We start from the raw sequence: 12,234 nt of genomic DNA, 5'->3' as shown, positions 1-12,234 counted from the left end.
GCAAGTATAACATGACACTCAACCCGGAAAAATGTGCCTTCGGGGTAAGGTCCGACAAATTTTTGGGTTTCATGGTGTCAAACCGGGGGATTGAAATCAACCCAGACAAAATCAAGGCCATCGAGGATATCGAGGTGGTGAATAACGTCAAAGGAGTACAGAGGCTCACCGGAAGGATAGCGGCGTTGAGTCGCTTCATATCGAGGTTCTCGGACAAGAGTCATCATTTCTTCTCCTTACTAAGGAAGAAGAACGACTTTGCTTGGACACCGGAGTGCCAAAAAACTTTACAATAATTGAAGAGGTACTTGTCTAGCCCTCCGCTGCTGCACACACCGAAGGCGGACGAGCCACTTTTTCTCTTCCATACTGTCTCCGAAGTAGCGGTAAGTGGCGTTTTGGTCCGAGAAGAATCAGGTACACAATTCCCTCTCTATTACGTGAGTAGAACTTTGGGGGATGCGGAGACCCGTTATCCCCACTTGGAAAAATTGGCATTGGCATTGGTAAGCGCTTCTAGAAAGCTCAAGCCCTACTTTCAATGCCATCCGATATATGTAGTAACTACTTACCCCCCTAAAAAACGTCATGCATAAACCGGAATTATTGGGTAGACTAACTAAATGGGCTGTAGAAATTAGCGGGTATGATATCGAGTACAAACCTTGAACGTCCATCAAGTCCCAGATCTTGGCCGACTTCGTGGCAGATTTCGCCCCGGCTATGGTCCCCGAGGTCGAGAAAGAACTTCTGCTGACTCCGGGAAAGGCCTCGGGTATTTGGTCGCTACATTCGGACGGGGCCTCGAACCTCAAAGGTTCCGGGCTGGGAATCGTCCTTAGAACCCCGGCCGGGGATGCCGTTCGACAGTCCATTAGAACTGCTAAATTGACTAACAATGAAGCCGAGTATGAGGCTATGATTACAGGTTTGGAACTGGCCCGAAGTATGGGGGCCGAAATAATCGAGGCAAAGTGCGATTCGTTTTTGTTCGTAAACCAGGTGAACGACGTCTTCGAGGTCAAGGACGAACGGATGCAGAGGTATCTTGAAAAAATCCAAGTGATACTACATCGATTTAAAGAGTGGACCATACAGCACATACCGAGGGAGCAAAACAGCGAAGCCGATGCATTAGCAAATTTGGGATCCTCGGTCGAAGGGGAGGAAATCAACCCCGGGACAACGGTGCACGTGTTAAAAACGGCGATAGAAAACGGACACGCCGAAATAAACACAATGGGTTTAACTTGGGATTGACGCAACAAGTACATCGACTACTTGCGTGATGGGAAGCTCCCGAATGACCCAAAAGAATCACGGTCATTGAGGACCAAAGCTACGCGTTTTTTCTTGGTAGACGGCCAATTGTATCGACGGTCTTTCTTCGGACCCCTGGCCAAGTGTTTGGGTCCCGGAGAGACGGAGTATGTGATGAGAGAGGTGCACGAAGGAACCTGTGGCAATCACTCCGGTGCCGATGCTCTGGTCCGAAAGATTATCAGGGCCGGTTATTATTGGAACCGGATGGAGGAAGACTTGAAGAATTTTGTCCGTAAATGCGACGGGTGTCAGAGACATGCTCTGATGATTCATTAGCCCGGGGAGTTGTTGCATTCGGTGGTGTTGCCCTGGCCTTTCATGAAGTGGGGAATGGACATTGTCGGTCCATTACCATGGGCACCAGGTAAAGCCCGTTTCATTCTGTTTATGACTGATTATTTCTCCAAATGGGTTGAAGCGCAGTCCTTTGAAAAAATCAGAGAGAAGGAAGTCATTGACTTCATATGGGATCACATCATCTGTCGTTTCGGCATCCCTGCTGAGATAACTTGTGATAACGGGCCCAGTTCGTGGGTGGCAAAGTCAACAAATTCCTCGAAGGGTTGAAAATCAAGAAAATTGTATCAACTCTGTATCACCCGTGTGCGAACGGACAGGCAAAATCTACGAACAAGGCAATAATCCAAAATCTGAGGAAAAGACTTGAAGCATCAAAGCATCATTGGAGAGAAATATTACCGGAGGTATTATGGGCTTACAGAACCACGTCGAAATCAAGCACGGGTGAAACTCCTTTCTCGTTGGTCTACGGGGCTGAAGCCCTTATTCCCGTGGAAGTCGGAGAACCGACCCTCCGGTTCCGATATACAACGGAGGAGTCAAACGAGGAGGCCATGGCCATAAGACTCGACCTTACGGATGAACTTCGCGAAAGCACGTCGGTCCGTATTGCAGCCCAGAAACAGAGGGTGGAAAGGTACTACAATCGGAGAACCAATTTTCGTCATTTCCGGGTTGGGGACTTGGTGCTTCGAAAAGTTACATTGACGCCAAGAATCCCAATGAAGGAAAACTGGGTCCAAACTGGGAAGGACCGTACAAGATAACTGAGGTAACGGGTAAAGGATCATACCAGCTGGAGTCCATGGACGGGCAATGGTTGCACAATAATTGAAACGTGGCTCATCTGAAAAGATACTACTGCTGAGGTATGAACTCCCCATGCTTTTCTATTTTTGACCCTTCTTTTTTGCAGGAGACCGAGTACCGGGCAAAGAAAAGAACCTAATTCTGAAAACACGTGTTGCACTCTTTTCCTTAGTGCGATTTTGTCCCATAATGGGTTTTCCGACAAGGTTTTTAATGAGGCAACAAGTACAACGTGTTACTTGACAAAGATAAAGGACAAACATCCGGATTCTCGGGGTCACACCCAATGGGGACTTGATAGCACTCATCCGATCTTGCAGCTCGGCTAAGGGCTAGGGGACTATCACACCCACTCCGGAGTTTGCCCCGGTTAGCCGAAACCGGAGGCCGCCCTCAATAAACAAAACCGGACCAAAAATGTCAAGTCCCGATGTAAGGACCAAACGATCAAAATGAATCCTGTCCACGCAATATTTGCTACGGCAAAACAGAGAACCGGACCTTCTATATTAGGTTCCGATGTAAGGACCAAACGATCAGAATGAATCGTGTCCATTTAGTACTTGCTACGGCAAAAGCAGGAGGAAAATGTTTGTTCTCATGTATACAAATACTTGCAATGCAAAAATTATCGAAAGTTTGGATAATATTCTCGAAATGTCTTTCTGGTAAAACACTTTACCCCGAGGATTACTTTTGTATTTCGGCACTACTTCATTCATATATACCCGATACCGGGCGCTACGGTCGAAATTCGGCAAAGGCAACAAGGTCATAGTGAAGCGATCCAAAATTGGTGGCCCCACAGACGGGGACTTCTACATTAAAATCCAGCTAAGGCTGAGATCCAGGTGTCCGAAAAATACCGGCCCTAAAAGGTAAAAATAGCCGAAAAATTCCGGCCCTAATAATGCCCGTTGTGATTCGGAGACGTCCTTATTCACAAAGCATAAGATAAGTTCCACGGGCAAAAACTCAATAAAATTCTCGGACAAAATGTACCAGATAAGGCAAAATGCCGATATATAGGCACAGTCAGAAATAATGACTCCTTAAAAACGAAACCGATAATTCGGGCGGAAACCATAACAAAACATTCAAGCAAAGTGAAGAGTCAAGGAAAATAAATGTTCCGTTTATAACGAAGGATTTTTACATTGAAAACTCCTACAGAGGCAAAAAATAACAAAAGGCTAAGTACAGGCCGTAATCTATCCGGAATGGCTGGTGCCGGAGTGCTCGGACACTGTCCGCTCGGAGTCATCAGAGTCGGTCCCGAGGGCACCCTTTGCCTCTTCCTCGATTCTTTTAGCCTCGAGAATAAGGGCCGGCAGATCTGTAAAACCATGCTCGGCTTGCTCAAGGGTGATCCTCCGAGACTTCCATTTTTCGTATTCAACGGCAATGGTAGCATGAGCCTCGGCGGCCTCGACGCTCTTCAAAGCTTCGTCCAAATCGGCCTCGGCCTGGGCTAACTTCGCCACTAGAGAATCCCGAGCCTCTCCAAGAACATTCTGCATTTGGATGGCCGATTGAAGCTCGGCCTGGAGAGTGTCATTTGCATCAGCCGTCTCCTTAAGCTCGTTTTTCAGATCATCACACATCCGGGCCCTCATCTCCGCCTTCTCCTCGAACACCCTTGCACGCTCTTGATATCGAGCACTCTCAGATTCGAGCAGCCGATTCCTCTCGGCCAAGCTCGCAGCATCCGACTTCACCAAATCCAGCTCCTCCCGGAGTTGGGAGAAGGTGGTTTCGAGCTCACCAAGCCTCGAGAAAATTTGAGCGTTGTCTCGGCTAAGGCCGATCTTGTCAGCTTCGAGACTCCGATTGTATTCAACCATCACAGCCAGCTCACTCCTTAACTGACGGTTTTCGGCCTTCGCTACGTCAAGCTCGGGTCGGATATTGGAAAGAGCAACTGCTCGGTTCAACTCCTCCTCCTTCTCCTGAAGAAGGTGCAAATATTTCTCCGTTTCCTGGCCCTGGGTATCCAGTTGGCACTTAAGATCGTCCATCTCTTGCTGGGCACGGTTAAAGGCTTCGTTGACGAGCACCACACTCTGCAAGTGAAGCAAGTCAAAAACTTGAACAAAACAAGGCTAAAATTCTCAGTAAAGTTATGCAAGGAAGGCTAAAAATCTTACCCGGTTGCCCGCATGCATACCCTCGTTAATGAGGCACTTCCAACAGACCCCGTCATCTTCTACTTGTCCGAATCCGAGACAAGAGGCCTCAGATAGCTCGCCACACCCACCGGGCGAGAAAGAAAGCTGTAGTTCTCGGGGACAATGACCATAACCGATTTTGTTCTCCTCGGCTTCATGCTTGGGGCCGGAAAGATACGCACCAAGCTGTCCCTGGCCCCAGATTCGGAGGTCCGGCTGGTCGACCTCGTGGCCCGAGGGATCGGGAGATGCCCGAATCCTGCGGCTTCGCCGGTAGTGGGAAGAGTGCCCGAGAACATATCCTCAAATTCGTCAGGCCTCGGAGCCAGGGTTTAGGAACTTAGAGCAACCTCAGTAGCTTCAACAATGAAAGGGGGCTCCATAGTGGCAGCGGCCTCATAATCGGGCAACGGGCCAATGACCGGTGGAGCTTCGCTCTCGGGGGCCGGCTCTGTTCTTTGAGCAGCTTCGGTAGCAGCCACCCTCCAGATCTACTTGCTCGTTGCAGGGGGGTCTCTTCAGAGGAAGCCTCACCTGAAATGTCGACGAAATCAATCGACCTTAGAGGAGCCGAGTGAAGAACTTCTTCTGCACCTGTGGGTAGCGCCGGGACTAAAGGCCCTTCACCGGCCGAAGGAGGTGGAGAAGCGGTGACATCCTCCTCCGGAACAGGAGCCACGGCAGGGGCAGCACTGATACTTCGGACGAGAAGCTCGGGCTCTGCTTCGTATCAGAGAGTCCTAACGACGCTCCTCGCCCTTTTCTTCATTTTTTGCCCTTTGTCTGAGGGCCTTTTTCTTTTGGCAGCAGCAAGGATGCGGGAAACACCTGCTGAATCAAACTCGGGTGCCGAGGTTGTGGGTTCGGCTGTCGTATTCGGTCTGGGATCCACCGAGCCCTTGGGCAAACCTGAAAATCAAAGACACAATGAATACGGGTAGTAGAAGATGCAGTGAACACGGGTAAGGGCAAAGTATTACCGTGGTTCTGGGCGACCCATCTGCCGCATGACAGGTGGCCCCACGTCCGGTCATCGTGGATATATTGGCCGAGGAGTGCAGTGACCCATTCACTCAGGTTCCGGACTACCGGAGGAATATATCCATTGGCTGATACAAATAAGAAAAACGGTGAGAAAGTGGGATCAAAATTTAACGAAGCATACAAAAGCAATTACTTAAGGATTCAGACTTACGCTTGTTGTTCCACTTCTCCGGGAAGGGCATGTAATTGGCCAGAATGATGTCCTCGGTCCTCACCTGGACATATCGCTCCAGCCAGCCCCTGTCTCTATCTTCGTCCATTTTTGAAAAAAATAGATTCCGGCTACGCTTGGCGAGTTTTATTACGCCACCCCAGAATAGCCTCGGGGAGTATAAGCGTATTAGGTGGGCCAGCGTGAGCTCCTTCCCGGCATTGTCGGCCAACATCCGGAGGCATGCTACGACCCTCTAAACGATCGGACTAATCTGTGCTAAGGTCACGTCATAGGTCCGACATATGTCCAGGACGACTGGATCTACCCGAGGGTCGAGCTTGAGAGTGAAGGGATAAGTATACACATACAAAAAACCTTCCCGGTGGTCGGTGACAGATTCACTTGGCTCGGGGGCAAAAACCCGAACCGGACGGGTGTCCCACCCACAGTCAGCCCGGACTATGTCGAGTTTCTCCTCAGTAATGGATGAGGGGTATCGCCTCACATCGTACCCCCTATCGGACACCGAAGAAGGTTTTCCAACCTCAAGATCTTTGTTGAAGTTGGGTTTGGCCGGTATAATGTCCGAGGCTGTAGGCTCGAAGGTGCTCTTTGCTTTAGCCGGAGATGCAGGCTCGGTTCCTTAGGATGAAACCGAGGGAATATAATGGGAAGTGGTCTCAGACATTTTGAAAATATGGAAAGAAGAAGTTGAGAGGATTCAGAAAGGGAGTTGAAAAAAAGTAAGGGAACAGACGATTCAAGGAATGACCGAGTAAGAAGCAGCGACACTCGAGCAAGAGTAGTTAGCAAAGATGGTAACAAGGTTATTTCTTTTTACGTGATATAAGCAGTGGATGAACAACAAACTTGCTATGGAGGAAAATATATATGGTGAAGATGAAGAAATGCAGAAAGAGTGAAAATGAAGAAGGAATGGATCGTAAAAATGTTAGAATGAAGAGGTGAAAAGGCCTTATATAGGTAAGGGCTGTGACGGTTACGATTCCCCAGCCAACCGGGGGGCGCCACGTACCCCATAATTAATGTGGAATGACTTGAAATGATGTGCGTGCGGCGGTTGTCAGAGCGGACCATCCGGGATAAGACACGTGGCCGATGGCAAAAGAACGTGGCGCAACTGTTCCCGCCAAAAACGAAAAGATAACGACGGACAAAGGGAGTCACCGGTTTAGTGATTCATCCACTCCCCGTCACTCCGACAAATCTACGAGCCAGGAAGTGTGGGGACTATCTATATACGGTAAAAACCGGGTACGTGTTAAACCGGTGAGACCGAAGGCCGAGGGAAGAAAGGGACAAGAACGTGCATGAAGGCTCTCGTTCTGAACCGGGGAAACGCTTGGACCGGAGCAAAGGAAGGGCATCATTTGGTCCGGATTCTTTCATGACCGGTTGTTCGAGGCCGTATGTCCGTTTGATCGTGGCCGGTGGTCCGGGAGATCCGTTGTGCGGTTGCCACGCGTCGATGACGTCCTGCTATGTTCAACTGCCAATCGTACGGGTGTCAGACCGTACGGTCTACCTAATCCAACCTAACTCAACTTAGAGCTTTTTCATCATTATTTTATTATTCACGTTGTGTGAAGCCCATGGGGCACTACTATAAATAAGAGGCATTGTCCTCCTCTTTGGGGGTTGGCTTCTACATTTCCAAGAACTCTTGTAATAGCAATATATATACAAAATCTCCCTCTCATAAATCAGATTCGATCCATATTTGTTGTGCTTATTTCTTATGTTTCTCAAATCAAATAACCCTCATGTACTAGTAGATACACGAGTCTATAGCTAACCATTGATCATCAGTTGCTCCTTTATAGCGTATTCTTATATTTCTTCTCTCTATCAAATAAGTACAAGATACAGCCACACATCCTATATCCCACCTACAACTTTAATTGATTATCTAAATCCGGGGTAAACAACTATGTTCTTAAGTTCGTGTTTTTCAATTCAACCTTCAATATTTCAACTTTAGTGTCATACAGTTCAGTTATTTCAGTTCAATTTTAAGGATACTATGTCCTGAAATTCGATTGTGTAACTTCGAACTGTGTACTTCAAATTTCAAGTTTGTGTCCCAAAGTTCAATTGTTATGTTTCCAACTTCACACCATTTGGAGACGAACAAAGAATAAGGAGAATAAGAAAGAGCAATAGCAGTAGTGACCCGTTTGATGTATTTTCTCATGATTTTGTAGACTAAAATGATGCATATGTTCATGAATTCTACCATTCAAACTCCAGGACTTTGTATCTTTAAGTTTGAACTGTATAGTTCAAATTTCAATTGGTACTCTTGTAAGAATAATGTGAAAAGGCTAATATAATCTGAGAGTAGTACTTAGTTGCGAGGTGAAAATTCTCGTTGATGTGGGTATTAAGAAAAAAAATACATAGAAGGCGCAAAGAATGAAAGAAGACAGGAGAAGGAGGAGGAAGAGGAAGAGGAGCAGAAGAAGGGTTGGCCCTATTATTTAAGCTATATCTAGTTTTCTCAAAATATTTAATTTGTAGCTAGTGTTGGCAAACTTACAAAAATTATATGCTCCTCCTATACTTCCCTCATCCTCCTCTTCCTTGTCCTTCCTCCTCCTCCTTAGTTGTTGATTGAATATGTTTTGTCCATAAATGTGCGACACTAGTTGCTTACTATGATATTGGCATGAGTTTAATAAATATTATATATCTAACTTACAAAGTGAATACATAAATGTAAAGTGTCTTCCAACATGATTCATTGAAGTACAATGCCAAACACTGTAACATTGAGCTAAGACCTTTATTCTCACCGTCAATACGGAGGAATCTTGCTCTGGCATACTTTAAGTCTTTTTTTATTATTTTATTTACCTCTTCCGGAGCGCCACAAAAATTTGGAAGATGAGGAGTGATTGATTTTATTTCAATATCTCAATCATCACTAGAATGATTTAATAATTTTATTTCAATGTCTCAATTAGACATTTTTGTATAAAGTTTAGCTTGACTTGTCTAAAACTTCAGTCTCATACTTTTGAAGTTTGGGACTTCCAAGCTAAATTTTTAAATAAAAATATCTGATGTTGTTTGCTTGCTATGAAATGTCTGGCAAGCCAAATTTCAGTCTCGTATATATGTCTAAAGTTAAAAAACAAAATGATTGAAGTTTGCTTGCACAAAAAATATACCAAACTTTATTCAAATTTTGTAACTTCAGACAAATATTTTTACAACTTTAGTCGCGTATATCTGAAGTTTATTCAAGAGTGTTTAAATACAAAAAATTGTAAATTTAGGCTATGCCTTAAATAGGTGGCTGAGAGTTTATCCGAAACAACTTCTCTATCCCACAAAGGTACGTAGGAGTAAAATCTGCGTACATCCTATCCTCCCCAAATGTCACTTGTGGGATGCGTATATTGTTGTTCCGTTAAATAGGTGTCGCTAGAATGACTATTTGTGCACTTGCCTATCTACTTCGTCGTAGAATCTTGAAAACGTTTCTCTATTTCAAAGGTGGCAACCCTTTAATTGGCTCATCTCCTTCTAATCCTTTAAGTTGCGTCCGTATACTTGATCCCTAAATCTCGTCGCGTGAATTATGTTTCATATTGTAAAGAAAATTCAAGAATAAGTACAAGTTCGCCCATTTATTAATGGCAAAAAATAGCTCAACTTCCTCTTGTTGGTTAGGTTTGACAGTTTTAATTAAAAAAAATCTGGCAAACTATAGTCAAATCTGCAAAGCACATTTCTTCATCAGCATCTTTCAAATATTTCACTAATTTTTCACACACTCTCCTCCATCGTCCACCATTACATTAAGATACCATTGTAACACCGCCATCTTCTACCACTTCTTCCACCGGCCACTCACCACAACACAAAGTCATCTTATGCATTTCTTTTTTAGCTTCTCCCACTTTCCCATGACTAGACCTCCACCATTTCTTCTTTCTATCTAAACATTATCGTTGTTTTTAAAACCATAATTGCATCATTTCACCAGAAAGACTTCCAAATTTTCATTATCTTCTTCCAAAAAATAAGAATTTAGTTTTAATACTCATATTGGAGAAGTTTTTTTTATCACTGCACGAGCCTCTCGTCAGAGGTTTAATATGAAATTCAGGTCTGTTTTTTCGAGCTTTCCATAGATTGGTGTTTGTCGTTCAGTTGTGGGTTTTGGAAGCCCATGTATTTATGTGTATTTTTGTGAAAATCAGTGTGAGATATATGCTATCATACACGATATACACATGTAATATACATTAGAGTAAAAAAAAAACATTATTCCTTATGGTTCTATGCCTCCAAAGAGCTTGTGTGTTACATCTTGATCGGCTAGTAAAACTTTCTTTTGCAATTTTCCAAAAAGGAAAATCTCTCAACAATCCAATGATCTTGTCTAGTCCGTTAAGGGTATTTAAATAGTAACAAGAATTGGCAGAAACAAACACGCATCTACCACACTAATACAACATTCTCTCGTATATACATTGATCTACCTTGCTTCCATCATCATTAAATATATAATAATTATAATTTTTTTGTGATTCACAATTAGGAAAAAAAATAATTTACCAACAAGAAGTAGTTTTATGGGACACTACAGTCACTACAAGAAAATATGAAATTAGCGACAGACGAAATTTCATAGCTAAACAGCAAAATTCTATACTAATATCATTTAGCTACGGATTAGCGACAGATTATAAGAAAATCTAATTAGCGAGGAGGTATTTAACGGCGAATTAGCTAGGGATTACCAACAAATGCCGTAGCTAATTCCATGTTCTCTTGTAGTGAGTTGTACTATTTACAAAATTAATGATATAAAGATTCGTATGTATAAGAAAAAGTATTAAACGAATTGAACATGAAACGCAAATCAATTTAACACAAGGTATTTTTTCTACTAATAGTACTTAGTTGATTAAACATATGAGAGAAACATAAATATTGACAAGAAGCTAATGTGCACAGATCACAAGGAAAGGGTGTTATGTATACTTTTACTGGAAAAAAGGAACTCATACATAGTTGATAGGTTTGCGTGTAATCTGAGAAATATGATATCATCTTTTATAATAGCATTGGTGAAATGAAGTACTCTATCCATTTTAATTTATTAAGTAATTTTATTGGATACAAAGTTTTTTTTTTAAAAAAATCGTCAAACTTATGGTCTTAAATATGTAATAACATTTATGTGATTATTATATTTTTTAAACTTGTGTTCTAAACATGTCATAACATTTGTATAACGAGAAAAAAAATAACATCATTCCTTTTTGAATGGAGGGAGTAACATTTTAAGAAGAATTGCATTATCTAACGGTTAAGCGAAATTTGTCATACAACACTGACAAATGTAGTATTGTTTTTGTATAGCCCTCAATGTGGCTAATATGGAGATAAGGTCATATATAATTCATATAATTAAATCTGGGTGCTGCAACCACCATGTTGCTTTGGCCGAGTGGTTAAGGCGCTTGCCTGCTAAGTAACTCGGGTTTGCCCGCGTGAGTTCGAATCTCACAGGCGATGATAAAATCTGTTGAGCTATTTTATTCAATTTTTACCAATGTTTTATAAGGGAAAGCGAACCAACAACATAGAAGTATTTTTTTTAACCCCTCCCCTAGGAACTTCCCCCTTTTTATTCGAACCCACAACCTTCAGGTTGGAGGTTGTTTTCCGGTGAAAACGGATAATAAGTTAGAGATTTGTATTTTAAGGGTTTAAAGACAAGTAGGTCGTATTCAATCCCGGAAACTCTCTGATAAGTGCACGTGCATTTGTGTTTTGATGATTGTCAAACTATTTCACAACCAGATAGAGACCTGGTCTGTAACATGCTCTCTGTGCACCTTGCACCGTCAGTAGAGAAGAGCTGTAAAACCGAGCCACTTGCTGCACACAAGTACAGTTGTGAGTTGGCCCATGCTTTAGGTCAAAGTGAATGAGTGGTCTCTATCCATCCCACATGCTCCCACTATATATACAACATGATGGCAACATATTGAGTAGACTTGAAAAACCTAATCCATATCGTGCAGAATCTGCCGACACAAGTTTCTCAAGTGCCTTTAAGAACAAAGCCATCTACAAGCTGAAGAACCTGATCCAAACACAAGATATTGTCTATGTTCTTTAGGTTGTTGTACGTCTTTGTTTGCTTGTGCTTAAACTGTAAACCTACTCTTCCTAAAAAGAAAGTTGTTTGTAGGTGTTCTAAATTCTCAAGGTTGCTTCCACAAGTTCTTGAGTGGTACGCTAGGCTAGAGTTAGCTTAGTTTTATTAGTGTGTGGCTAGAGTTAGTCACAGTAAAATCTCGAAGGGTGCCTTTGAGTGTTACACTAGGCTAGAGTTAGTCTAGGTGTATTAGTTTGCTTGCCTAGGGGTAGTCAAGTGTGAAGTTTACA

At 43.3% G+C, this 12,234-nt stretch overlaps 1 non-coding gene across 1 annotated transcript; it reads left to right on the top strand.

The window, feature by feature from the left end:
- Positions 1-11,273: 11,273 nt before the first annotated feature.
- On the top strand, positions 11,274-11,355 carry TRNAS-GCU (transfer RNA serine (anticodon GCU)). Its single transcript has one exon. It is a non-coding gene; the product is annotated as a tRNA-Ser (tRNA).
- The last annotated feature ends 879 nt before the right edge of the window (positions 11,356-12,234 follow it).

The sequence above is a fragment of the Lycium barbarum genome, chromosome 6 (genome assembly GCF_019175385.1).
Source record: "Lycium barbarum isolate Lr01 chromosome 6, ASM1917538v2, whole genome shotgun sequence".
NCBI classification, from domain to species: domain Eukaryota; kingdom Viridiplantae; phylum Streptophyta; class Magnoliopsida; order Solanales; family Solanaceae; genus Lycium; species Lycium barbarum.
This window is presented reverse-complemented; position numbering and strand designations above follow the sequence as displayed.